At 36.0% G+C, this 25,090-nt stretch overlaps 1 protein-coding gene across 13 annotated transcripts in view; it reads right to left on the bottom strand.

Moving 5' to 3' along the window:
• LOC105471497 (doublecortin domain containing 1) overlaps nucleotides 1-25,090 on the bottom strand; it is a 503,306-nt gene that overhangs the window by 110,138 nt on the left and 368,078 nt on the right. The window lies entirely within an intron of this gene.

Genomic DNA, 25,090 nt, shown 5'->3' with positions numbered 1-25,090 from the left:
ACTATGTACATTTTCAAGCACCCCAAGGACAGACTGCTATTGCTGCTGGCAGTTGCCACCAGGGCCAAAGTGTGAGCTATGGCAGTGACTCCACCACCCTCAACAAAGGAACTGTCACACATTTGCTAATGCCCTAAGGACAAGCTACTCCACCTGCAGCCACCATCCGGGGCTAAAGTGTACACTCCCCAGCTGCCTGACTATGGTTTTTGCCAATGACAGCAGTCCTGCCCTCCCCAGTAGCAGGGCCACAGCATAGCCACTGATCCTTCCCCCAACTCAACCTTTTCACCAGGGAGCTGGGGATTACCCCATATCTGCCTACCACAGCCAGTATCTGCATGCACCATAGGGGACCTGAGGTCAAGTTGGCCCATCCCAACTCCTTATCCAGTGCCTAAGCATGCCATGTGGGGGCCTGGAGATTGCCCAGCACAGCACACCACCATTGGCATCTAAGCACTCCTCCCAGAGGCCTGAGGTTGGGCCCACCCAATCTGCCACTATCATCACAGCTGGTGCCCACACACACACACAAGGGCCCACCTGGTATCCCCATCCCCAGCAAAATTTTACCACAACTAACAACTCCACCCTAATCCACTGAGGAAATCACAGATAGTACTGACCCAACCATTTATGGTGTCATAAATACATCTTCATGAAAAAGTCCTCATCTACAAAAGCAAATTCAAAAAATTGGATGAAGCGACTATTATGCCAGGAATGCAGATATCAATAACATAAAGAAACACACACACAAAAACAAGAAAAATCAAGAAAGGATCCCATCTCCAAAAGGACACAATAATTCTCCAGTAACAGAGTCCAATGAAAAATATATTATGAAATGCCAGAGAAGGAATTCAAAGTAATGATATAAAAGAAGCTCAGCGAGATACAAGAAAACACAGAAAAATAATACAAAGAAATTAGGAAAATAAGTCAAGATATAAATGAGAAATTTATTAAAGAGGTAGATATCATTACAAAAGAACCAAACAAATCCTAGGAATTAGATAATCCATTGAATGAAATAAAAAATACATTTGAGAGCTTCAACAATAGATTATGTCAAGCAGAAGAAAGAATTTCTGAACTTAAAAACAGGCCTTTTGAAATAACCAAACAAAAATTTTGAAAAGAAAAACAAAGTCTATTACATATGACACATCATAAATTGATCAAATATTTGAATTTCCAGTGTCCCAGGAGGCAAATAGAAAACAAAAAGGATAGAAAACATATTAAATGAAATAATAACTGAAACCTTCCCAAGTCCAGTAAGCCATTTAGACATCCAAGTACAGGAAGCTCAGAGATCCTCAAATAGATGCAATTCAAAAAAATCTTCTCCATTGCATATATAGTATAACTGGCAAAGTCAATAATAGAGAAAACACAGCTAGAAAAAAGCATCTAGTCACTTATGAGGAAACTTCTAGCAGACTAACAGCAGGTTTCTTAGTAGAAACATTATAGGAGAGAATGAGATAATATATTCAAAATGCTGAAAGAATAAAACTGTCACATACTATATCCAGGAAAGTTGTCCTTCATTAATGAAGGAGAAATAAAGTCTTTCTCAGACAAGCAAAAGCTGAGAAAATTTGTTATCACTAGGCCAGCCTTACAAAAAATGCTTAAAATCCTACACTTGGAAACAAGAGGATGATATCTACCATCATGAAAACATACAAAAGTATAAAACCCACTGGTAGAGCAAATACATAAATAAGAAAGAGAGAAGACTCAAATGTTACCACTGTAGAAAACCACCAAACCACAATGATAAAAATAAGAGCGAGAAAGAAACAAAGGCTATACCAAAAAAGAAAACAAAAAAATGAATTAATAAATTGAAAAAAATAAGTCCTCACATCATAACATAATCTTGAATGTAAATAGATTAAACTTTCCATTTAAAAGATACAGACCAGCCAAATGGATTAAAAGAAAATGATCATACACTATGTGGCCGATATGGTTTGGATCTGTGTCCCCACTCAAATCTCATGTTCAATTATAATCCCCACTGTTGGAGGTGGGGCCTCATGGGAGGTGACTGAATCACAGAGTAGTTTCTCATGGTTTAAAATCATCCCCCTGGTGCTGTCCTCTTGATAGAGTTCTCACAACATCTGCTTGTTTAAAAGTATGTAGCACTGGCCAGGTGTGGTGGCTTATGCCTGTAATCCCAGCACTTTTGGAGGCTGAAGTGGGTGGATCACCTGAGGTCAGGAGTTTGAGACTAGCCTGGAAAACATGGCAAAACCCCATCTCTATTAAAAATACAAAATTTAGCCAGGCATGGTGGTGTGCACTTGTAATCCCAGCTACTCAGGAAACTGAGGCAGGAAAATCACTTGAACTGGGGAGGTGGAAGTTAGAGTGGGCCAAGATGGCACCACTGCACTCCAACCTGGGTGACAGAGTGAGACTCAGTCTAAGAAAAAAAAATGAAGAAGTATGTAGCATCTCCCCCTTCTCTCTCTTCCTCCTGCTCTGGCCATGTGAAGTACTGGCTCCCTATTCCTCTTCCACTATGACTGTAAGTTTCCTGAGGCATCTCCAGAAGCCAAGCAGATGCTGCCATGTTTCCTTTACAGCCTGTGGAACCATGAGCCAATTAAACCTCTTTTCTTTACAGCAATGCGAGAACACACTAATACAGTGACTTACAAGAAACTCACTTTATCTATAAGGACACATATAATCTGAAAGTAAACGAGTGGAAAAACATATTCCCTGAAAATGAAAACCAAATGTGAGCAGGAGTAGCTACACTTATATCAGATAAAACAGACATTGGTTTAAAATAATAAAAAGAGACAAGGAACGTCACTATATAATTATAAAGGGATCAATTCAGTAAGAGGATATAACAATTCTAAACATATATGCACCCAATATGGGAGCATTCAGATACATAAACCAAAAAATATTAGACATAAAGGGAGAAATAAACTGTAATACAGTAACAGTTGGATACAACAACATCCTACTCTCAACACAGACAGGTCATGTAGATAGAAAATTAAGAAAGAAACATTGGATTTAAACTGCATGTTAGACCAAATGGACTAAACAGACTTTTACAGGACACTTTATCCAATAGCTACAGAATACACATTTTTTCTCATCAGTACATGGAATATTCTCCAGGATAGACCATTTGTTAGGACACAAAACAAGTCCCAACATATTTTAAAAACCTGAAGTTATATCAAGTCTCTTCTCAGACCAAAAACATAAAACTAGAATATAATAACAAGAGGAACTTTGGAAACTACAAATACATAGAAATTAACTCCTGAATGACTATTGGATCAAGGAAGAAATTAAGGAGAAATAAAAATAGTTCTTGAAAAAATGCAAACCAAAACACAACACACCAAAGTCTGTCAGATACAGAAAAAGCAGCGCTAAGAGGGAAATTTATGGCAATAAACAGCTACATCAAACAAAAAAAAAAAAAGAAAGATTTCAAACAATCTAACAAAGCACCTCAAGGAATTACAAAATCAAGAAAAAAATCCCAAAATTAGTAGAAGGAAAGAAATAATAAATATCAGAGCAGAAATAAATGAAATAAACACATAAAAGATAATATGAAGGATCGACAAAAAGTTGCTTTTTCAAAAAGATAAGCAAAAACAATGAACTGTTAGCTAGAATCATCAAGAAAAAAAGAGAGAAGACCCAAGTAAATCCAGAAATGAAAATGGAGACATTACAACTGATACCACAGGAAATAAAAGCTCATCAGAGACTATTATGAATAACTACACATTCACAAACTGGAAAACCTAGAGGAAATGGGTAAATTCCTGGACACATACAACCTACCACGATTTGATCAGGAAGAAACAGAAGACCTAAACAAACCAATAACAAGTAATGAGATTCAATCAGTAACAAAAAGTCTTCCACAAAGAAAATTCCAGGACCTGATGGCTTCACTGCCAAATTCTACCACACTTACAAAAAAGAATTTACCAGCTCTCCTCAAACTATTCTAAACTATTCCCCCCAAAAAATAAAGACTATGGAATTCTCTCTAGCTCATTCTATAAGGCCAGTGTTACCTTAATACCAAAATCAGACAAGGATGCAACAACAAAAAGAAAACTACAAGCCAATATCCTTGATGAATTTAGATGTAAAAATTTTCAACAAAATACTAGCAAACTGAATCCAACACTACATTAAAAAGATAACACACCACAATCATGTGGGATTTATCTCAAGGATGCAAGGATGGTTCAACATACACAAATCGATAAATTTGATAAAACACATCAAGAGAATGAAGGACAAAAACTGTAAGATTATCTCAACAGACACAGAAAAAGCATTTGATAAAATTTAACATTTCTTCATGATAAAAACTATCAACAAACTAAGCACTGAGAGAACATACCTCAACATAATAAAGGCAACATATGACAAACGCACAGCTAACACACTGAATGGGGAAAAGCTGAAAACATTACCTCTAAGAACTGGAGCAAGACAAGGATACCCACTCTCACCATTCTTATTCAACATAGTACTGAAAGTCCTGGCCAGAGCAATCAGGCAAGAGAAAAAAACAAAAGGCATCCAAATTGGAACAGAGGGATGTCAAATTGTCCCTCTTCATGGATAATATAATCTTATAGCTAAAAACAAAAACAAAAACAAAAACAAAAACAAAAACCTGAAGATTCCATGAAAACAAACTTCTGAGATAATCAGTAAATTCACAGGGCACAAAATTAACATACAATAATCAGTAGCATTTATATGCACCAAATGTAGATAAGAAAGAAATCGAGGTTCATTTATAATAGCTACAAAGTAATACAATAAAATACCTAGGAATAGATTTAACCAAAGTGAAACACTTCTACAAGGAAAACAACAATACACCAATGAAAGAAAATGAAGGAGACACAAACAATTGGAAAGACATTCCATGTTCAGGGATCAGAATAACTAATATCATTAAAATTACCATACAGCCAAAAGCAATCTACAGATTCAATACAATCCCTATCAAAGTGCCAATGTCATTTTTTACAGAAATAGAAAAAAAAATTCTAAAATTCATATGGAAAAAAAAAGACTCCAAATAACCAAAGCAATCCTAAGCAAAAGAACAAAGTTGGAGGCATCATACTACCTGACTTCAAAATATATTCCAAGGCTACAGTGACAAAACTAACATGGAATTGCTATAAAAACAGACAAATGGACCAATGAAGCAGAAAAGAGAACGTAAAAATAAATCCACATATTTACAGCCAATAGATTTTTGACAAAGATGCTAAGAACAAACATTGAGGAAAAGACACCCTCTTCAATAATAAGTTTTGGGAAAACTGCATCTCCATATGCAGAAGAAGGAAGTTAAGACACCTCTCTCTCACCATATACAAAAATCAACTCAAGATGAATTGAAAATGAAAACCTAAGACCCGACACTATAAAACTAGAAGAAAACAGAAAAAACACTTCAAAACTTTGTTCTACATATAGATATTATGGCTAAAACCCCAAAAGCACAGGCAGCAAAGTCGAAAATAGACAAATAGACTACATTAAACTAAAAAGCTCTGCACAGCAAAGTAAACAATCAACAAAGTGAAAAGACTATCTGTTGAATGGGAGAAAATATTTGTAAACTATTTGTCTGACAAGGGGCTAATATCCAGAATATACAAGGAACTTAGACAATTCAACAGTACAAAAGATAAATAATTCCATGAAAAAGTGGGCAAAGAATGTGAATAGACTTAAAAAAAAAAAAAAAGACATACAGATGGCCAACAGGCATTTGAAAAAATACTCAACATCACTAATCATCAGAGAAATGCAAATCAAAACTACAATGAGATATCATCTCACCCCAGTTAGAATGGCTATTATTAAAAAGACAAAAAATAACAGATGCTGGCAAGGATGTGGAGAAAAGAAACTCTTACACACTGTTGGTGGGAATGTAAATTAGTACAGCCATTAGGGAAAACAGTATGGAGATTTCTCAAAAAAGCTAAAAATAGAACTACCATACAATCTAGCCATCCCACTACTGGGCATTTATCCAAAGGAAAAGAAATCAGTTTATCAAAAGGATACCTACACTAATGTTTTTATTGCAGCATTATTCACAGTAGCAAGCCAGGGAATCAACCTAAGCTTCCATCAGTGGACAAATCGATAAAGAAAATGTGGTGTATATATAAAATGGAATATTATTTAGCCATAAAAAATGAAATCATGTCATTTGCAGCAACATAGATGGAACTAGATGTCATTATGATAAGTGGAATAAGGCAGGCACAGAAAGACAAATATCACACATTCTCATTCATATGTGAGAGCTAAAAATGTTGATTTCATGAAGGTAGAGAACAGAATGATACCAGAGACTAGAAAAAAGTATGTGGTTGGGGATTGTGGGGGATGTGGGGAATGAACAGAGCTTTCTTAATGGATATAAACATATAGTTAGAAGGAATAAGTTCTAATGTTTGATAGCAGAGTAGGGTAACTATAGTTAGCAACGATGTATTGTGCATTTAAAAATAGCTAAAAGAAAGGACTTGAAAAGTTCCCAAAGCATAGAAACAGTAAATACTCAATGGGATACCCCACTCTGACTTGATCATTACACATTCATGCTTGTAATAAAATGTCACATGTACTTCATAAATATGTACAAATATTATATAGCAAAAATTAGTTTATACAAAATACCATAGATTGCTTAACTAAATCCTTACTATTAAATATGTTTCTAATTTTTTAAAATTATATAAAATATTTAACAAATATCTTTGTTCATAAAGCATTTTCCTCTCTCAATATATAGGATTACTACCTTAGGTTAGATATTTAGAAAGGTAATTGCTGACCAGGCATGGTGGCTCACACCTGTAATCCCAGCACTTTGGGAGGCCAAGGTGGGCAGATTGCCTGAGCTCAGGTGTTCAAGACCAGCAGGGGCAACATAGTGAAACCCCATCTCTACAAAAAAATACAAAAACCAGCCAGGTGTCGTGGCTTGACTGCATTCCCAGCTACTTGCGGGTGCTAAGGCAGGAGGATGACTTGAGCCCGGAGATCAAGGCTGAAATGAGCCAAGATTGTGCCACTGCACTCCACCCTGGGTGACAGAGCGAGACCCTGTATCCTAAAAAAACTGAACAGTAAGAAACGTAATTGCTAAGTAAAATAATATTAACATTTAAAATCATTGATGTATATTGCCATATTGTTCTCCAAAGGAGTGGTGCTGATTAGAAGTCTTTTTCTGTGAAAGAAGTCAGAGGCCAATACCTACAGATTTGTCCATAATGTTTAAAATTACTTAACTCTGACTCAGGAAGTGATAAAAATAGAAAGAAGTTCTCTAAAAGTTATGTGGATATCCACATCAATTGTAGGTGACTTACCTATTCTCACATGAATCTGAAGACTTAATGTGACCTCAGACCTGTCTGGATTAGGTGCTTCTGTACTTTGGATGGTTTTAACTTCCATCACTTATGTCTTAAAAGGCAACAACTGATTAATTTCTGTTCCTCTTACTACACTAAAGTTTTGTGAGGACAGAGATCCTGACCATCTTGCACATGGTTATATCCACAAAGTCTAGCATAATATCTGAAACATAATAAATACATAATAGATAAGAAGATACTGAATTAAACTTTCTCTTTTTATTTATATGCAATATTTGTACATCTTTTTTATTGATACATAATATTTGTACATATTTATGGGGTAAGTATGTATTTTGTTCCATGCATAGAATGTGTAACGATCAAGTATGGCATGTAGGATATCCATTACCGCAAGTATTTATCATTTCTATGTGTTGATAACATTTCAAGTCTTCCTTTTAACTATTTTGAAATACACAACACCTTCTTGCTAACGACAGTCACCCTACAGTGCTATAGAACGTTACAACTCATTCCTTCCATCTAACTCTACAAGTGCCATTAACCAAATTTCTTCATCCTTCCAATCCCCCCTCAACACACACACACTTCTCAGCCTCTGGTATCTATCATTCTACTCCCTACCTTCATGAGATCAACTCTTTTAGCTCTCGTATATGAATAAGAATATGCAATGTCTGTCTTTCTGTGCCTGGTTTATATGTATATGTACATGTAGGGACTTGATTATGCCTGTATTTTAAAAGATCAAAAGGAATAATTTACTTTCAAATACAGAGACAGGAAATTTAATTTTAGAGCCTCCAAACTCTGAACTACATAACTGTGCCCATTAACCTCTACTCTTCTATTAATATAAGAAATGTGGAGAGGGAGGGACTTCAAGACAGCTGACTAGAAGCATCTGGGATTCACCTCAGCCACAAAGAAGAACTAAAATAGCAAGTAGATCATCACACTTCGAATAGATCATCTAAGAGAGAACATGAAACTCAACAAGAAACACTTAAGGCAAGAAAGGAGCAGGAACTGAGGCAGCCTGCTTGCACTCTGCAAGTCACTGTGGAGGAACACCTATCTCTCAGGGGCCTAAATGCCAAATTACCTTCCAAATTAAATCATAATGAAAGTATTAAAATCAGGTAGGTATGTATTAGTTGCATAAATCTTACACTTCTGAATAAACCTTTAAATACAGTGAAATACTGAGCCAGAACATGCCCAGGGAATGTCCAATGCATCCTATCTATGTTTTACTTAGATACATAGTGACCAAGGGTGAGTAGGGAACACTTTCACTTACCAGCCTTCAGGTCTAGATGCCTCTTTTCTTGGATCTGAAAGGAATTATGGGTTAATTTTTCACACTTATCATTCCTCAGTGAGGGAAATGAGGCCCAAGAAGACTTGTCAAGCAAGTTAAAGGAAAAGCTTTACAGATGCCTACAGCCATACAAACCACATGGAAAAATAACCCATGTTTAGACATAAAAAGCCTTGAGTGCCCAGAAAGTGACCTAGTTTGAAGAGTAATTTTAACAGTTCAGTTCAAGTGTGACTGTCATAAAAGAAGTCACCCAATAAATATTCGTTGAGTAAAATTGTTAAAATCAGGATGTGAGATGATCTTCTCTCTGTTCTTTCACAGCAAAATTGTGACATTTTCTCTGAGAGTCAAGAAGCAATAGCAATTTCCCAAAGTTTCTTAGCCTCTCAAAAGGGTCATTTATATTTTCCTCTAACACTGTACTTTATACAAAGAAACCTCTTAATAAACACACATGCAAACAATCCTGTATTTGTCACAGCTTGATATTGTGAACATCATAAAATTCAGTGTATAAGAAATGGTATCCATTTCTACTAGGCTGTAATCTACTTGACTAGACTATAGGACGTTGTCCACTTTGTTTCAGTACATCCCCAGTGCCTAGCACAGCATCTGGCATAAAACTCACATCAAATATATTTTGTAAAATGCAGAACAATACTAACTGCAGATCTATGTAGCCATGGCACCTTCCCTGGGTCTCCTGCTTCACTCAGTGGGCAATGAGTCCATGAAACCAAAGGGAGTACCCATCTGACATCTGTGTGCCTTCTTTCCACTTCTAGACCATTCTCTGAAGCCTCTGACTTCTTTGCTCAAACAACTCCAAACTTGTTTTTAGAGACTGGAATAGAGTATGTCATGCTACTAGTGTGCAGCTCCTAGTACTGAAAGGTAGACAAGAGATAGCTCTGTCAGGCATGAAAGGGCAAATATTGGACACGGGGGATGGTGTGGCTACCTGTGAATTTGGAAGCCCATTGTGGTGCTGGATAGAGTTGTGGCTGTGCAGAAATGGGGGTGGCCCATGGGCTTCCATTTGTGTTTTCTCAACCCTGCAAATTTTAAGAGAAGTCTTATTTAAATAAATAGATGAATCAACACATGCATGAAAAGAATGCCTTTGACATAAACAAATAAAATATACCAGTGAAAGAGAAATTAAGGGGTTTTCCCAAAGATTCTGATAATGGTAAACTGTAAAACTGGACAGGGACCACTTCTAGAACTAAAAATAGAACTACCATTTGACCCAGAAACCCCACTACTGTGTATCTGCCCAAAGGAAGAGAAATCACTATATCAAAAAGACACCTGCACTCGTATGTTTATCACAGCATTGTTTACAATAGCAAAGTCATGGAATTAACTTAATTGCCAACAGATGATTGGATAAAGAAAATGTGGTATATATACACCACAAACACAACACAGTCATAAAAATAATAAAATTATGTCTTTTGCAGCAACATGGATGGAGCTGGAGGTCATGAACCTAAGTGAAATAACTAAGAAACAGAAAATCAAATACCACATGTTCTCACTTATAAGTGGGAACTAAACAGTGGGTACCACAGACCCACAGAGGGAAAGAATAGATACTGAGGACTCCAAAAGCGGGGAGGGTGGAAAGAGAGCGAGGGTTGAAACATTACCTATTGGGTACAATGTTCACCATTTGAGTGATGGGCACATTAGAACCCCAAACCTCACCACTATGCAATATATTCATGTAACAAACCTGCACATGTACCCCATGAATGAAAATAAAAGAAATTTTAAAAAGAATACCTATTTCATAGAACTGCTATAAAGATTAAACAAATTATTATTTGTAAAGTAATAGAATGGTATCCTGGAAGGGCTGATTTCCAAAGTTAAATGTGATGTTATTGCTAAATAACATAAATGGTGTGTGATTATTCTTATTATATGCCAATTTGTATTTAATCTCAAAAGCAGGCATGGTTTCTAAGTGTTAGTCAATTTAAATTTTAAGAGCTGTTCACCAAACTAACTACAAAGCCAGTAGCTTTCAACCATCTCAAAATATTTCTAGTGTGTTGGCACTGTTGGTTACTGTAATATTAATTCAATAGTTTAGTAAGTCAGCAGGTGGAAAGGCTGTGTTTTAACTTTGCCTTCCCTAGCTAATAAAGATCTGTTCAATGTTTCAGTCATTTAAAAACTATGCTAAAGTTATAGAATAATAAGAAAGAACCTAATATCCATCTGGGCTGGAACGCTGCATAGATATCTCACATGCTGGGAACACCAAAGCAGCTGGGGCATAGGAACCAAAAAGAATCACCCAGAAACAAAGATAAAGGGATTGGATAAGCTGTAAAAACAATCATACTACTGTGAAAAAATGCCTTTCAACCATCTTTTAGAGTGAAAATGTAATTGTTTATACCTATTTTTATTTAATTAAATTTTAGGGTTTTATTTTTTCCTTGAGATAGCTAACCAAAATTCTTTATTTCAAATGGACATAAATTACATGTCTAAAAACTCATGCATGTTAAAGGTACACTGGAGGCAGAGCAAAGAATTTTTATGTTTCAGGTCTTACAAATAGTTTCTGACTCTTGTCCCCCAGATTAGTGTTGCTGTTGTTTTTCTTAAAGCACCTTTTGAGAAGACGCTTCTCCACAACTTCTTCCAAGGTGAGTTAAAGTCACAAGCTATTGAACAAAAACCTTCCAATTTAACATTACAGCTTCAATGGATCTGTGAATATATTATCAACAGTGTCAGCAGCACAATGAAATTAAGTTAGTACACAATATCTACCAAAACTTTCATAACATTGCTTCCTTTTTCACACAAATCAGACTGATTTGAAAGATAAGCATTTGTTTCAAAATTAATAGCAACACTCTTTTGTTTCATTTTATGCAGCTTTAAAGACCAAAGGAGCCTTAGGAATTAATTGCAGGCTTCTAATAAACACAATGATGTAATGACGTATTTAACATTACTGTGTTTTGTTTGATTCCAAATAAATTGCAGATTTTTTCTGGTGTGATACTAAAACAATTACCATTTGCAAAAAGGATAATTAATCTGCAATTTTTTCACATTAGATCATATATCTCTAAAGAGTGCCCACAGATTTGATAGTCTTCAGCTGCTGTGTATTTATTTTTCATTTTTTTCTACTGATGTACCGCCCCATCAGTGCTGACATTTAAATGAGTGAGTATTCAACACAAATGTGATCATTTGTACAGCATCCAATGCGGCCCCATACTGAGATGATTGCTTCTGGGAGCCATCCACGGGTTCTCAAATAGGGGGAAAAAGCCAGGCAAAATTTTATCAATTTACATTTTTCTGTGATTAATTTTTATGCAAATAAGGGCCCGACCGTGCTCCCATCTCACCTGAATCATCCGGATCATCAAAGACAAATTGAGCATCACTTATTTAAAAAATAGGCTTTAAACTACTCCACAGCTGTGTTGGAAAATGCTAAGAGCGGGGCACGAACTTCTCTAATATAACAGGAACAGATAAGAAAATGTCTTTTATGTGCATTTTGTACACAATGCCATAAACATGGAACTTAACAAAATAAAAAAATTAAAAAAGCCTTTGCTTTGAATATTCTCTGGTCCTTGTAAATATTCAACAATGGGAATAACAGTGTATGAAGCAACATTTCCCCAATGAACACATAATCAGAAGTGTTTCCCATTGAGCAAAATATACTGACCATTACATGTCTTTGCTTACTTTTTATTGCTTTGGATGAAAGTGCCTAATAAATGGAACTCTATAGAGGAAACACAATATTGTGAAATGAAAAATCTTTGTGGTTGGGGGTTTATATTGTCAGTATTATGTTGCATAAAATTGACATAGCACATTTAAGCCCATGCAGTCTAATTCTAAATTCATATAACTTTTACAAAAATAATATGATTATTTGGTTCACATTTGAGATCCATTAAAATTATATAAATCATATTGGACTTTTTCAAATAACATTATTCAGATTTATGAAATACAAGTAAAAGTGCCTTCCATGATATGTGGAATCAAGTTAACAGTGCAGTTTATATTTAAAAAATTGTCATAGCTTACAAATGCAACCTCAGCAGTGACTAAGTTCAATTTGCTATTTTTAAGGAAAGCTATATTTTTTCACATTATATCTTTAAAAAATGTGCTTAGAGTTTTATATACATTACTCAGTTATCACAATCTTCCCAGATGTCTCTCTCACTCATGAAAATAATCATCAGAGCAGAAATAAATTGTTGACAATTCTCTGAGAATGGAAACAGACCACAGGGGGTAAAAATCTGGTTATCTAAATGGGCTATATAATCGAAGGTTCAGCTAAGCTAAGGGAATTTCAACATAAACAATGCTCTTATTTCCAAGAACGGGTTCTCCTTTATATACAATAGTGGAGGAATGCCAGTCTTTCCTTACTGCTGTGAGCAAAGTGCTGGACAGGAACAAGATTAGAATCTTAAAAGCTGTCCTGGGGAGCAAAATTACTGTGCATCATACAGGTGAGGAGGTAAAAGGAGCAAAAATAAATGGAGTTTATTCCATGGTTTTTAGAGTTTATTTCACGAAGACAGAAATAAAGATATCTCAATCCATAATTACAGTTACTTCATGTGAGATGGCTGTGTGTGTGCGTACGCACGTGTGTGTTTGGGCATGTGTGTATACGGAACTGTCACTGGGCCTCCTCTCTCCCTCACCAGCAAATATGCCATTCAGCACTACATTTCACACACAAGAAATCTTGTCTGTATTCTTACTGCCTCACTTCAAAAACAACCTGGGAAAAACAGGTTTTGCTCTCACAAAAATTCACTGATTTTAGTTTGGTAAGCAACTGATGAGAAACAGGAGAAGAACTGGATTCATACAATTCTTGACACAACACACAAGGTCTGTCTAATCTGATCTTAGGGTGAGTTAGTTAGACCAGCCAGCACAGAAAGTCATCTGCTGTGATTGTATCAGAAGCAATTCCTATCGTTCATAACCTGGACATTTCATATCCTCAAACAAAGGTGGGAGTAACGTGACGTTTGATCCCCAAGGATTTGCAAACCCTACCCGTGACTTTAAGAAGCAGCTGTTTAGTTGAAAGCAGGTCAGCTGGCAAGCACACAGCTGTTTTTTGAAAGTCCAGGATAGTTGCCAGTGTAATGTAAAAACCAGCCTGTCTCTCACAGAAGTAAATTGGCACCTCCCAAATGACAGGGGGAACTGCTTCCACATGTGTTGATACATTTGGGGACAACGGGAGGAGAGATTGGAGAAGGAGAAAACTGGGAATGGCACCTTACTAAGGCAAGAAATACGGTTTCTCCTAAAAGGACAGGAGTCCAGGGCAGTTGGTGAGTTCACAGGGTCTCAAAGTCCACGCATCTAACCTTGGCCACAATCTTTTCCACAGAGATCAGATGATTCCTTCATTTCTGAACAATTCTTTCCTTGTGAATCATCCCAGGAAAGGAGACACTAATTCCTTAATTTAAATAAAAAGCACAACTTTTGGATTCTGTTTCCCACACTACAAGTCTTCAGCACAGAAAACAAAATCACAACACTTCTTGGGAATAATTGTGAATCTTAAAAGATTTTAAGGTAAGGAGCTTTAGAAGGAGTGTCAGAAATGAAAAAAGAAAACTTCAGCATGATTTGACTATCATGTGTGAGCAGGTCCAGGAGAATGCAATCACTCAGTTTCTGAACTTTAAAATTAAAATGCCTGTAAATTTCAATCCAGCAAACAGAATGATTATCTCTCTCTTTTATTATAGAACTAATCATAATCATGTTAAAACACTGCAGTATGTTGAAGTATGTGGGTTTCTTTTTTTATGTTTATGTCATGCCTATTTATAAGTTTTTAAAAATTAAGATATAATTCACATAAAGTAAAATGTGCAAATCTTAAATGTATAGTACAATGACATTTTTAAACATGTAGACATCTGAGTAAAAATATGGCAGCAAACAGAAGATAGACTATTTTTATTGCCTAACTTTACCCTTATTAAAAGTATACAAAATATTAAAAGTAAATGAGATAATAAACTATATGAGGTGCAGTGAGGAAGCTGGGGCCCAGATAAGTCAAGGAATTTGCCACAGGTGAAGAGGCTTAGTTTCAAACACATGATCATCTGATTCCAAAGTCCACATCCTTCCCCCAAGCCACAGTACTTCTATCAAGAGAGGACCATGAGAACATGACAATCAACATTTATGGAAATAAATTCCAAAACTAAATCATGACAAATTTTTTAACGAATAGTAAAGATGAAACAATGTATTAAAATTGACATCCTGATATTCCTAACATTCAAAAAAGTTCCATATTTTTCTTTGGGGATGGAAATTAGTATTAGGCTCAGCAGCATCTAGCAGAAAACTCACATAATAGTGGATTAAACATGATAGAAGTATATTTTTCAGTAGTGTATAAATCCAGAGATTGGCAGCCCAAGATTGTTATGACATTTATTTAATCATTAGAAACCCAAAGCATGTATTCTTCTTTCTCTACTATTCTTACATCTTTTCCTTCCCTGTGGTTGGTCACAAATAATTGCTGCAGCTGCAGCCACCATGTTCACTCTCCAGAGAGTACGAAAGAAAAAAGGCAATGGTAAAAGATTGTCCTGCCTAATACTTTGGTCAGTACCTTTCAAGTAGTTTACCCAAGGATTTTACATGATGGCTTCCACGGTTTTTTTTTTTTTTTTTTTTTCCCGAGATGGAGTCTCACTCTGTCGCCAGGCTGGAGTACAGTAGTGTGACCTTGGCTCACTGCAACCTCCGCCTCCCAGGTTCAACTGATTCTCCTGCCTCAGCCTCCCAATTAGCTGGGACTACAGACACGCGCCACCATGCCCAGCTAATTTTTGTATTTTTAGTAGAGACGGGGTTTCACCATGTTGGCCAGGATGGTCTCAATCTCTTGACCTTGTGATCTGCCCACCTCAGCCTCCCAAAGTGCTGGGATTACAGGCATGAGCCACTGTGCCCAGCCAATGACTTCCACTTTTTATATAAAAGCCAAATCATATCTGTACTGGAGACTGGGGTATTAAGTATTTTGGCTAAAACTGTTTCCACCCTTGATAATTAAATAGAAAGGAAGAATGAAAATTTGTAGACAATTAGTAGTTCCTTTTCCAGAAAGAGAGAAAAAGCTTACAACTTAAGTACGTAGAGTAACAAATCTAGGAAATTCCAAATATAATAAGGTAAACAGTTATGCTCATGAGCTGAACTCATTGCACTAAACAATACCATCAAAAAGAATGGTATTCTTTCTAAAGTGACCTAGTAAAAATAACTCCTACTGTCTTTAAGAAAAACAGAAACAGAAACCAAAAAAGTAGAATGCCATTAGTTTTTGTTTGTTTGCTTGTTTATTTGTTTTTGTTTGTTTGAGATGGAATCTCAATCTGTTGCCCAGGCTGGAGTGCCATAGCATAATCTAGGCTCACTGCAACCTCCACCTCCCGGGTTCAGGAAATTCTCCTGCCTCAACCTCCCAAGTAGCTGGGATACAGGCATGTGCCATCACACCCAGCTAATTTTTGTATTTTTAGTAGAGATGGGGTTTCACTATGTTGGCCAGGCTGGTCTCATACTCCTGACCTCAAGTGATCTGCCTGCCTCAGCCTCCCAAAGTGCTGGGATTACAGACGTGAGCCACCACAGCCAGGCTATTTATTTGTTCTTAAGGAAGAGAAAACCACAAATGAAACTGGGCCATTTGATAACTATTTCTTAATTATCTACAACGCCAGAAACTGTTCTGGACACTTGGGATACAGACATGAACAAGACAAATATTTTTACTGTTATCATGGAGCTTATAATTAATAAACAAAGAAGATCTTAAAATAGCATCATGCAGAGAATTAACATAATTGAACATGATAGAGATGGACTGTGTGACTAATTTATATGGGGTCATCAGGAAAGACCTCTCTTATGGGGCTACATTTAAGCTGAGATTTGAATGACAAGAAAAAATGAGCCATATGAAGCTCATTTGAAGTATTTGGGGTCAGAGGAACAGCTGGTGGAAAGGCTCTAGATCAAGCTTGTCCAACCTGTGGCCCATGGGCCACATGTAGCCTAGGGTGCCTTTGAATATGACCCAACACAAATTTGTAAACTTTCTGAAAACATTGTAAGATTTTTTTTTGCGATTTTTTTTTCTCATTAGCTATCAGCTATCATTAGTGTTAGTGTATTTTATGTGTGGCTCAAGACAATTCTTCTTCCTCCAATGCAGCCCAGGGAAGCCAAAAGATTGGATGCCCCTGCTCTAGATAGAAAAAAGCTTAGTATGTTCTAGAAGCAGAAAGAAAGTGGGGAGGCTGGAGTAGAGTGGGGTGAGGGAAGCAGTTAGATACAGGAGATTAGGTCACAGAGGTGGGCAGAAGCCAGACTGTGGAGTGTCTTGCAAGCCAAGATAAGAAGTTCAGATTCTATTCTAAACATAACGGAGAGTACTAAGCAGGAGAGTGAAATTATCTGATTTTCATTTTAAAATAATGATTCTGGCTGCTAGATGGAGAATAAATAGTAGAGAGCAAAAGTAGAAGCAGAAAGAGCAGTTAGGAACCAAATGCTATAGAATGGATGATGGTGCCTGGGAGTACAGTTTAGTAAAAATCAAAATAAATGGACAAATTCAAGATGTAGACATGGAAATAAATGAACATATTCATCCATTGAACTTGGGGATAGAATAGGTATCGGGATGGGGTTAGTGAAGGAAAAAGAAAAGAGGGAAAATTCCCAGCTGTTCAGCATGAAAAAAAAAGGGATGATGATGATGATGATGATGACTGGAGTAAAGAGTAAGTTTGGAAAAGGAAAATAAGCACTCTATTTGGGATATGTTCAGTTAGAAATTCCAGTAACACCTCCAGATGAAAATGCCTGGCATGAAAATGGATCTATTAATCTGCAGAGGTTGAAACTGGAGTTACAGATTTGGGAATCACTGATATTTCTATGGCATTTCAATTCATGGGAGTAGATGAGATCATCCAGGAAATACAGAGGTAATAGAGAAGAAGTCAGAGAACACAGCCCTAGGAAACGTGACATTTAGAGTTAGGATAAAATAAGAGGGGGCAGTAAAAGAGATTGAAAAGGAGTGTCCAGTGATGGAGAGAAATCAAGAGAAGAAAGTGTTTCACAAGTAGGAAGTAGTTAAACGAGTCAAATGCTTTGTAAGATCAAATAATATCAGAACAGAGAAACGACTTTTGGAAAGCCTGTTTATATAGTACAGAGGGAGAATATATTTTTCAATATTTCATTTAATGTGAGTGAAACCCTGTTCCAGAATCAAGATCATTTATATTCCTGAAGAAACAAGACAATCCAAACAAACATAGACTACTCTGTTGACTCCCAGGTTCAATCTGAGAGCCCTACCATGGTCCTTGGGAATTTGGAAAAATAAAAACAAATCTGAGAATCTGTAGTCCTCTTTATCCTCACTCTCTAATGCACAGAAATGCACCCATATCACATCAAAATACAGACATTTAAAGTGCATTTAAGTAGGCTTTTGCTCTCTTCTGGGCTTTACACATTAGAAAGCAGCATATTTGTGCTTTCTCAGGTAGAGCACTACCAGGCAGAGTGAATTATTTCTGCTCAAATCAATTCAATAATGTATTTATAGAGTCGGAGAAAACATCCTCTTTAAATAATATATAATATTGTTCATTCAAGATATTTCTCATACCTTTACCTAGGAAGCTATTTTTTAAAAAGATGAATGCTATGGGATGCCAAAAATAAAACCAATTTGTGGTTGTTCTTGTAAAAGGATGAACTAGAAACCTCTCAGACTACCAAAAGTTGTGAATGATGGGAAGAGATGATCCAGGGAAGACTTGTGTCTTAATTTGTAGAGATGAGCGGTGACTGGTCATGTGTGCATGTGTGTGTGCATACCTGAGCCCAAAACATTTAAACTGGAAAGGTGAAGGGTGGTGTATCTCTACTCGAGCCAGTCCCAAAACCTGCCAAGAAAGCAACCCTCAGATGGGAAGAAGACATTTTTTTCAAGAGACATTGTGAAAACAAAAGGCACAATCAGAGCTGCCTCAGAATCTAAGTGACAAAAGCAGCACAGAGTTGGGGTGTCAACTACAGTGGAACATATATATATATATATAAACAGTTGTTTGTGCATGCAATGTAAAATGCATTTGGTACCTTAAGAGAGACACAAAAACATTCTTCTTATTCCTGTAAGATCTCATTTGAAGATATGTTCTCCAAGGAGCATAACCCAGAATCACCACTGTGGAGACTGAACAAAGCACAACACTTTTTGGTATCTTGAGGCATTTGTAGTGTTAGGGATGCACCAGAAGATGCTCCTAGGAGCAGCAAACCCATGTTGTTATGGAGGCACCTGCAGGAAGGGTAAGAACTTTCTTTATGAGGCGTGCGCTCAACAAGGAAGCCACAGCCAAAAATTCTAAGAGACAAGATGTGAAACACTGGAGACGCTCAGAAATAACCGGGGAGACATTGGAAAGATGATCTAGAAGAGTGAAGGTGCCACAGTTGCGCAGATGAAGCAATTAGGAAATGTGGCTATTTGTTAGTTGAACTTATTTTTACCTCAGGTAATAAGGTCTGAGGACATTTAGGTTACACTAATAACAAAGTATGTGTGTTTTATAATACAATTCTATGTTTATTTTCTTCTTATTAACTGTACTAGGCTATTTACACAGTGGAATTGTAGTTAAAGTTATTTAATAAAGACATGCCATGAATAGTTTCACTGACGCTAATCATGCAAGTGCAGTGAAGCAAATTTATGTTCTAGTAAGTAACATGGGTGAGAACTTCCCATTCTTGTGACATTTTCCAGGCCAGTAGACTTGAAATTATGCCATTCCAAAATAATTTTGGGGTGGGAAGCTTCCTGGTATCATACAGCCACATTTAAGTGAGAGTTACGAAGAAAAGCTGATGTGAGAAAGCTGTAATATTGCTGGCATAAAATAGGCGCTGCCAGGGAGTGAGGCAAGTGACCAACGGGTTTGCCAAGGGAGGGCTAAGGGACATCACTGGTAACCATGAGGAGGCTGGCTTGAAGCAGCAGGTGCTCAGCTGTAATGAGAACCCAAGACCTCAAGAGCAGACAGGAGAGAAGGCTATGAGAGCCTGCCTTAAAGAGGAGGGAGGCAGGGTACCTGGGAGTGAGTGCGACGCCAGAAAGACACTGGAATACTAGGTATACATCTATCAAAACATCAGAGTGTACACCTTAACCATATACCATAATAATAAATAAAAAGAGACAAAGGGGTCCCATGCAAGGTCACCAGGCTTAGTTGGGTATTCTCAATCAGCAAAAAGGCATGATTCTAACTGCCTAATTCTAAAAACTGAATTGTATTGGTGCTGAAAATTAGTAAGGCTCTTAAGTAACATAAAAGAAAACTCAATGGTGGCTGGATCAGACAGCTCAAATTGGGAAGCTTTAAACTGGGTGTTTATTTAGGGCATGCCATGCACCACCGACATCACTAGGTTCTGTGGTTACTCTAAATGTAACTACACCAGGTGCACAAGCCTGCACATTTGACCTCTGCTGTCTCTTCCCTAATTTCTCTTGTCTTCTCCAGCTTGAACAAATATATATACCTCTGGAAGTACTCGGTAGGCATAACACCAAAGTAAGTTTATTTATGGAAGATTTTACCAATAAACATACAAGCAAATTTTTTAAAAGTAACATGGGTAGGCCGGGCACAGTGTCTCACGCCTGTAATCCCAGCGCTTTGGGAGGCTGAGGCGGGTGGATCATGAGGTCAGGAGATCGACACCATCTTGGCTAACACGGTGAAACCCCGCCTCTACTAAAAATACACAAAATTAGCCAGGCGTGGTGGTGGGCGCCTGTAGTCCCAGCTACTCGGGAGGCTGAGGCAGGAGAATGGCGTGAAGCTGGAAGGCGGAGCTTGCAGTGAGCCGAGATTGTGCTACTGCACTCCAGCCTGGGCGACCGAGCAAGACTCCATCTCAGAGAAAAAAAAAAAAAAAAAAAGTAACATGGGTAGCAAATTGCATTCTTTCAGATAAACACTGGGAACAAACAGTTTTTATAATATTTTTGGGAAAATAATTTAAATGTGCTGAAAATGAAGGATAAGAATAAAACAAGGAGAAAGAATATCATATACTTCATCACGTATGTAATATTCATTCAACAAGCAGTGCTTGAGGCCTAGTATGTGCCATGTACTTCTGCATTGTTGAGAAATCAAAAATGAAAATCACATGCTCCCTGACTAAGAGCAAATATTACACAAATAAAGTACAATGTAAAATGCACTGTCTTAAGGTACCTTAAGAAAAACATAAGTAAAATCATACTTCTTCCCATAAGGTCTCATTTGAGTGTATGTTAACTATAAATTGCCAACAAGTCATTTTAAAAGAAATGCTGTATTTTTCTTTTAACAGAAGTGTATCCACATGTTAATTACAGGTCTGAATGCTACTTCCAAATAACAAGATCCTGAAATGGTGACCATGTAGCTGAGGGTTAACCCCTTGCAGTGAACAAATAATGACTGACAAACCAAGACAGGCTACTTAACAGGGTAATCTCCCTGAGGCTGAATGAAAGATCTGACTTCCAAGGAATTATTTAAACCCAGACTCAGTGAGGCAATCCTGCCAAAGATAGATACCAATCTGACTTTTCATATTCAAGCTTTCCAAGCCAGGACTCCAAGCTAGGCTGCTGCAAGTTCTCAGAAAGAAATTGCCTTCCAAGTATTACCCCATTATAGCTGGTGCCCCCACAGCCTGGCTTTCTCCCATCACCATGGTGATTTGCTGAGTCATATCCTCAGCAGGTTGCAGAAGGTATACTGTAAAGATATGTGGAGAGGCCATGAAGGTACCGAGAAACACAAAGCTAAAGGAAGAATTAAATTTTTAACCACCAAGAAAACTGAAGAAACAGTTCAAAGGCTAGACATCTGGTATAAGCTGTTTGTAAGACAATGTGTAGTATTTCAGAAAAAGTTACTGCTTCCTGACTGTCAATATTAGTCTTGATATAAAAATATCTAAAACAAAAGTAGAGGAAATTTGTTTTTGTGTATTATATTCTATGAAGAAGGTGGGTACTGAAGTTGATCCAACAGTATATTGCACAGGTTGTGGTAAACTCAATTCACTTTGCATATTTCATAAGATATTTGAGACCAACCAAGTAAATTTTGATTTTCAGTCATAAAGTAGGCTTAACTTTCCTAAATTTTAATATTTACTTAATTTTAAAAAGTAAAATGGCACTCCATGTGAAAAAAATTATATAAAAATTACTTTTCTAACATATAGCAAATGTTGAAAACTTATTTTAAATCTTACGTCTTCAAAATACTGTGTGTGATTTACTTCCAAATTACCCTGGGTCAAAGAGGAAGTGTCAACATTTTTAAATATTCTGAAATAAAATACTTTTAATTTAAGTTAATGTAGCTTTTTATAAGCTAACTAAACGAAAGTGAAAATACAACATCAAAATTCAGAGCTTGCCTGTGATATATAGCACTACTTTGAAGGAAATTAACAGCATTAAATTTTACATTTAAAATTATATGTAAAGAATATAGGTAAAGAATAAAGATGTAAAATCTGTAATCTAACCTTCTGCCTTAAGAAACTAGAGAAAGAGAAGCAAATTAAGCATCAAGCAAGCAAAAAGAAAGAAATAATAAAGGTTAGAGCATAGGTCAACGAAATTGAAAACCAATGAACAATAGAGAAAATCAATGAATGAAAAAAGATTTCTAAAACTGATAAACCTCTAGCTAGACTGACACAGAGAAAAACAAGATAACAATAACTGATATCAGAAATGAAAAACAAGACATCACTGCTAATACCACACACATTGAAAGTATAAGTGAATACTACCAACAACTCTATGCCCATATATATGACAAATTAAAAGAAATATAACAACTACTTGAAAGAGAAGAACTACAAATCTCTTTCCAAGAAGAAATCTGTAGTTTTAATAGGTGTATTCAAGATGTTACATTTGTAGTCAAAAATTTTCCAAAACAGAAAAGTACAGGCTCAAAGAACTTCACTGTCAAGTTCTACTCAACAGTTAATAAAAAATAATACCAATGCTATATAGTTTATACTAGAACATAGAAGAGGAGAGAAAACTTCCCAACTCATTTTATGAGCCAGCATTATCCTAATACCAAACCCAGCTAAAGCTCTATCAAGAATAGAAAATTACAGACCAGTATTCCTCATGGACATAGACACAAAAAGCTTCAGAAAATATTACCAAATTAGATCCAGCAAAATAAAAAAGGAATGAAACATACAACCAAGTGAGATTCATTACAAGAATGCAAGATTGTTCAACATTTGAAAATCAATCAATGTAACATACCATACTTACCACAGACTAAATAGGAAAATCATGTAATGATCTCAATAGATGCAGAAAAATTATCCAACAAAATTCTAAATGCATTCATAATAAAAATTTACAGCAAACCAGGAATAGAATGAAACATTTTTACCCATTTCTTTTTTTACTGGAGACTCACTCTGTCATCCAGTGCAGTGGCACAATCTCTGCTCACCGCAACCTCTGCCTCCCAGGTTCAAGTATTTCTCATGCCTCAGCCTCCCAAGTAGTTGAAACTACAGGCACCCACCACCATGCCAGGCTAACTTTTGTATTTTTAGTAGAGATGGAGTTTCACCATGTTACCCAGGCTGGTCTTGATCTCCTGACCTCAAGTTTTTTATATATATACATATATATATATATGCCCTTTGTAAGGGTAAAAAAGTCCGGGTGGGGTGGCTCACACCTGTAATTTATGTATGTATTATAATATATAACATATATTTATATATGTATTATATAACATATATTGCTGTATAACATATAACATATATACCATATAATAATATTATTATATATTATATGCTATATAATATGTTATATGTTATACAGCATATTATATAGTATAATATATAACATATATTATATAGTATAATATATAGTATATATTAATATATATTAATAAAATAATAAATATAAATATATATAATATATAAAATATATATTATATATGATTGATTATATATAATATATTATATATAATCACATATAATATATAATTATATAATATGTAACATATATTATATAATATAATATTATATATAACATATTTATATATAACATATATAATGTATGTAATTATATATTATATATTTATAATATCTACATTATATATTTATTATAATATTTATTATATACAATATTTATTATATTTATTATATATAATATTTATTATAAAAATATATATGTATATCCTACAGCTGACGTCATACTTAATGGTGAAAGACTGAATGGTTTCCCCCTAAAATCAAGAGCAAGACAAAGATTTCATTTCTTATTACTGCTATTAAACATGGTCCCAGAAATCCTTGGCAATATACTCAGAAAAAGAAGAAATGAAAGGCATACAGGTTGGGAAGAAAGAAACAAAAGAGTTCTGATTCACAGACAATATGATTGTCTTTTTAAAAATGTGCAATAAAAATCCTAGAATTAGTAAGAAGGTTTAACAAGATTGTGAGCTACAAGATTAATGTATTTCCATATACCAGCAATGAAAGGAATAAAATTTGAAACTAAATCTCAAAACATCGCATTTACAGTTATACAAAATATTAAGATAAAGCACTTAGGTATAAGTCTTTTTAAAATGTGTGCAGTATCTACATGGTAAAAACTACAAACACTGATTTAAAAATCAAAGATCTAGGCCAGGCGCAGTGGCTCATGCCTGTAATCCCAGCACTTTGGGAGGCCAAGGCAGGTGGATCACCAGGTCAGGAGATCGAGACCATCCTGGCTAACACAGTGAAACCCCATCTCAATTAAAAGTACAAAAAAATTAGCCAGGCATGGTGGCGGGCACCTGTAGTCCTAGCTACTTGGGAGGCTGAGGCAGGAGAATGGCGTGAACCTGGGAGGCAGAGCTTGCAGTGAGCCGAGATTGTGCCACTGCACTCCAGCCTGGGCGACAGAGCAAGACTCTGTCTCAAACAAACAAAATCAAAGATCTAAATAAATAAATACACCATATTCATGAATTGGAAAATTTAATATCATTAAGATATTAATGACAATTATTTCCAATTTGATCTAAATATTCAATGTAGTTCCAGTAAAAATCCCAGCAAACTCTTATGT

This window comes from Macaca nemestrina, chromosome 12 (genome assembly GCF_043159975.1).
Source record: "Macaca nemestrina isolate mMacNem1 chromosome 12, mMacNem.hap1, whole genome shotgun sequence".
Taxonomy (NCBI): domain Eukaryota; kingdom Metazoa; phylum Chordata; class Mammalia; order Primates; family Cercopithecidae; genus Macaca; species Macaca nemestrina.
This window is presented reverse-complemented; position numbering and strand designations above follow the sequence as displayed.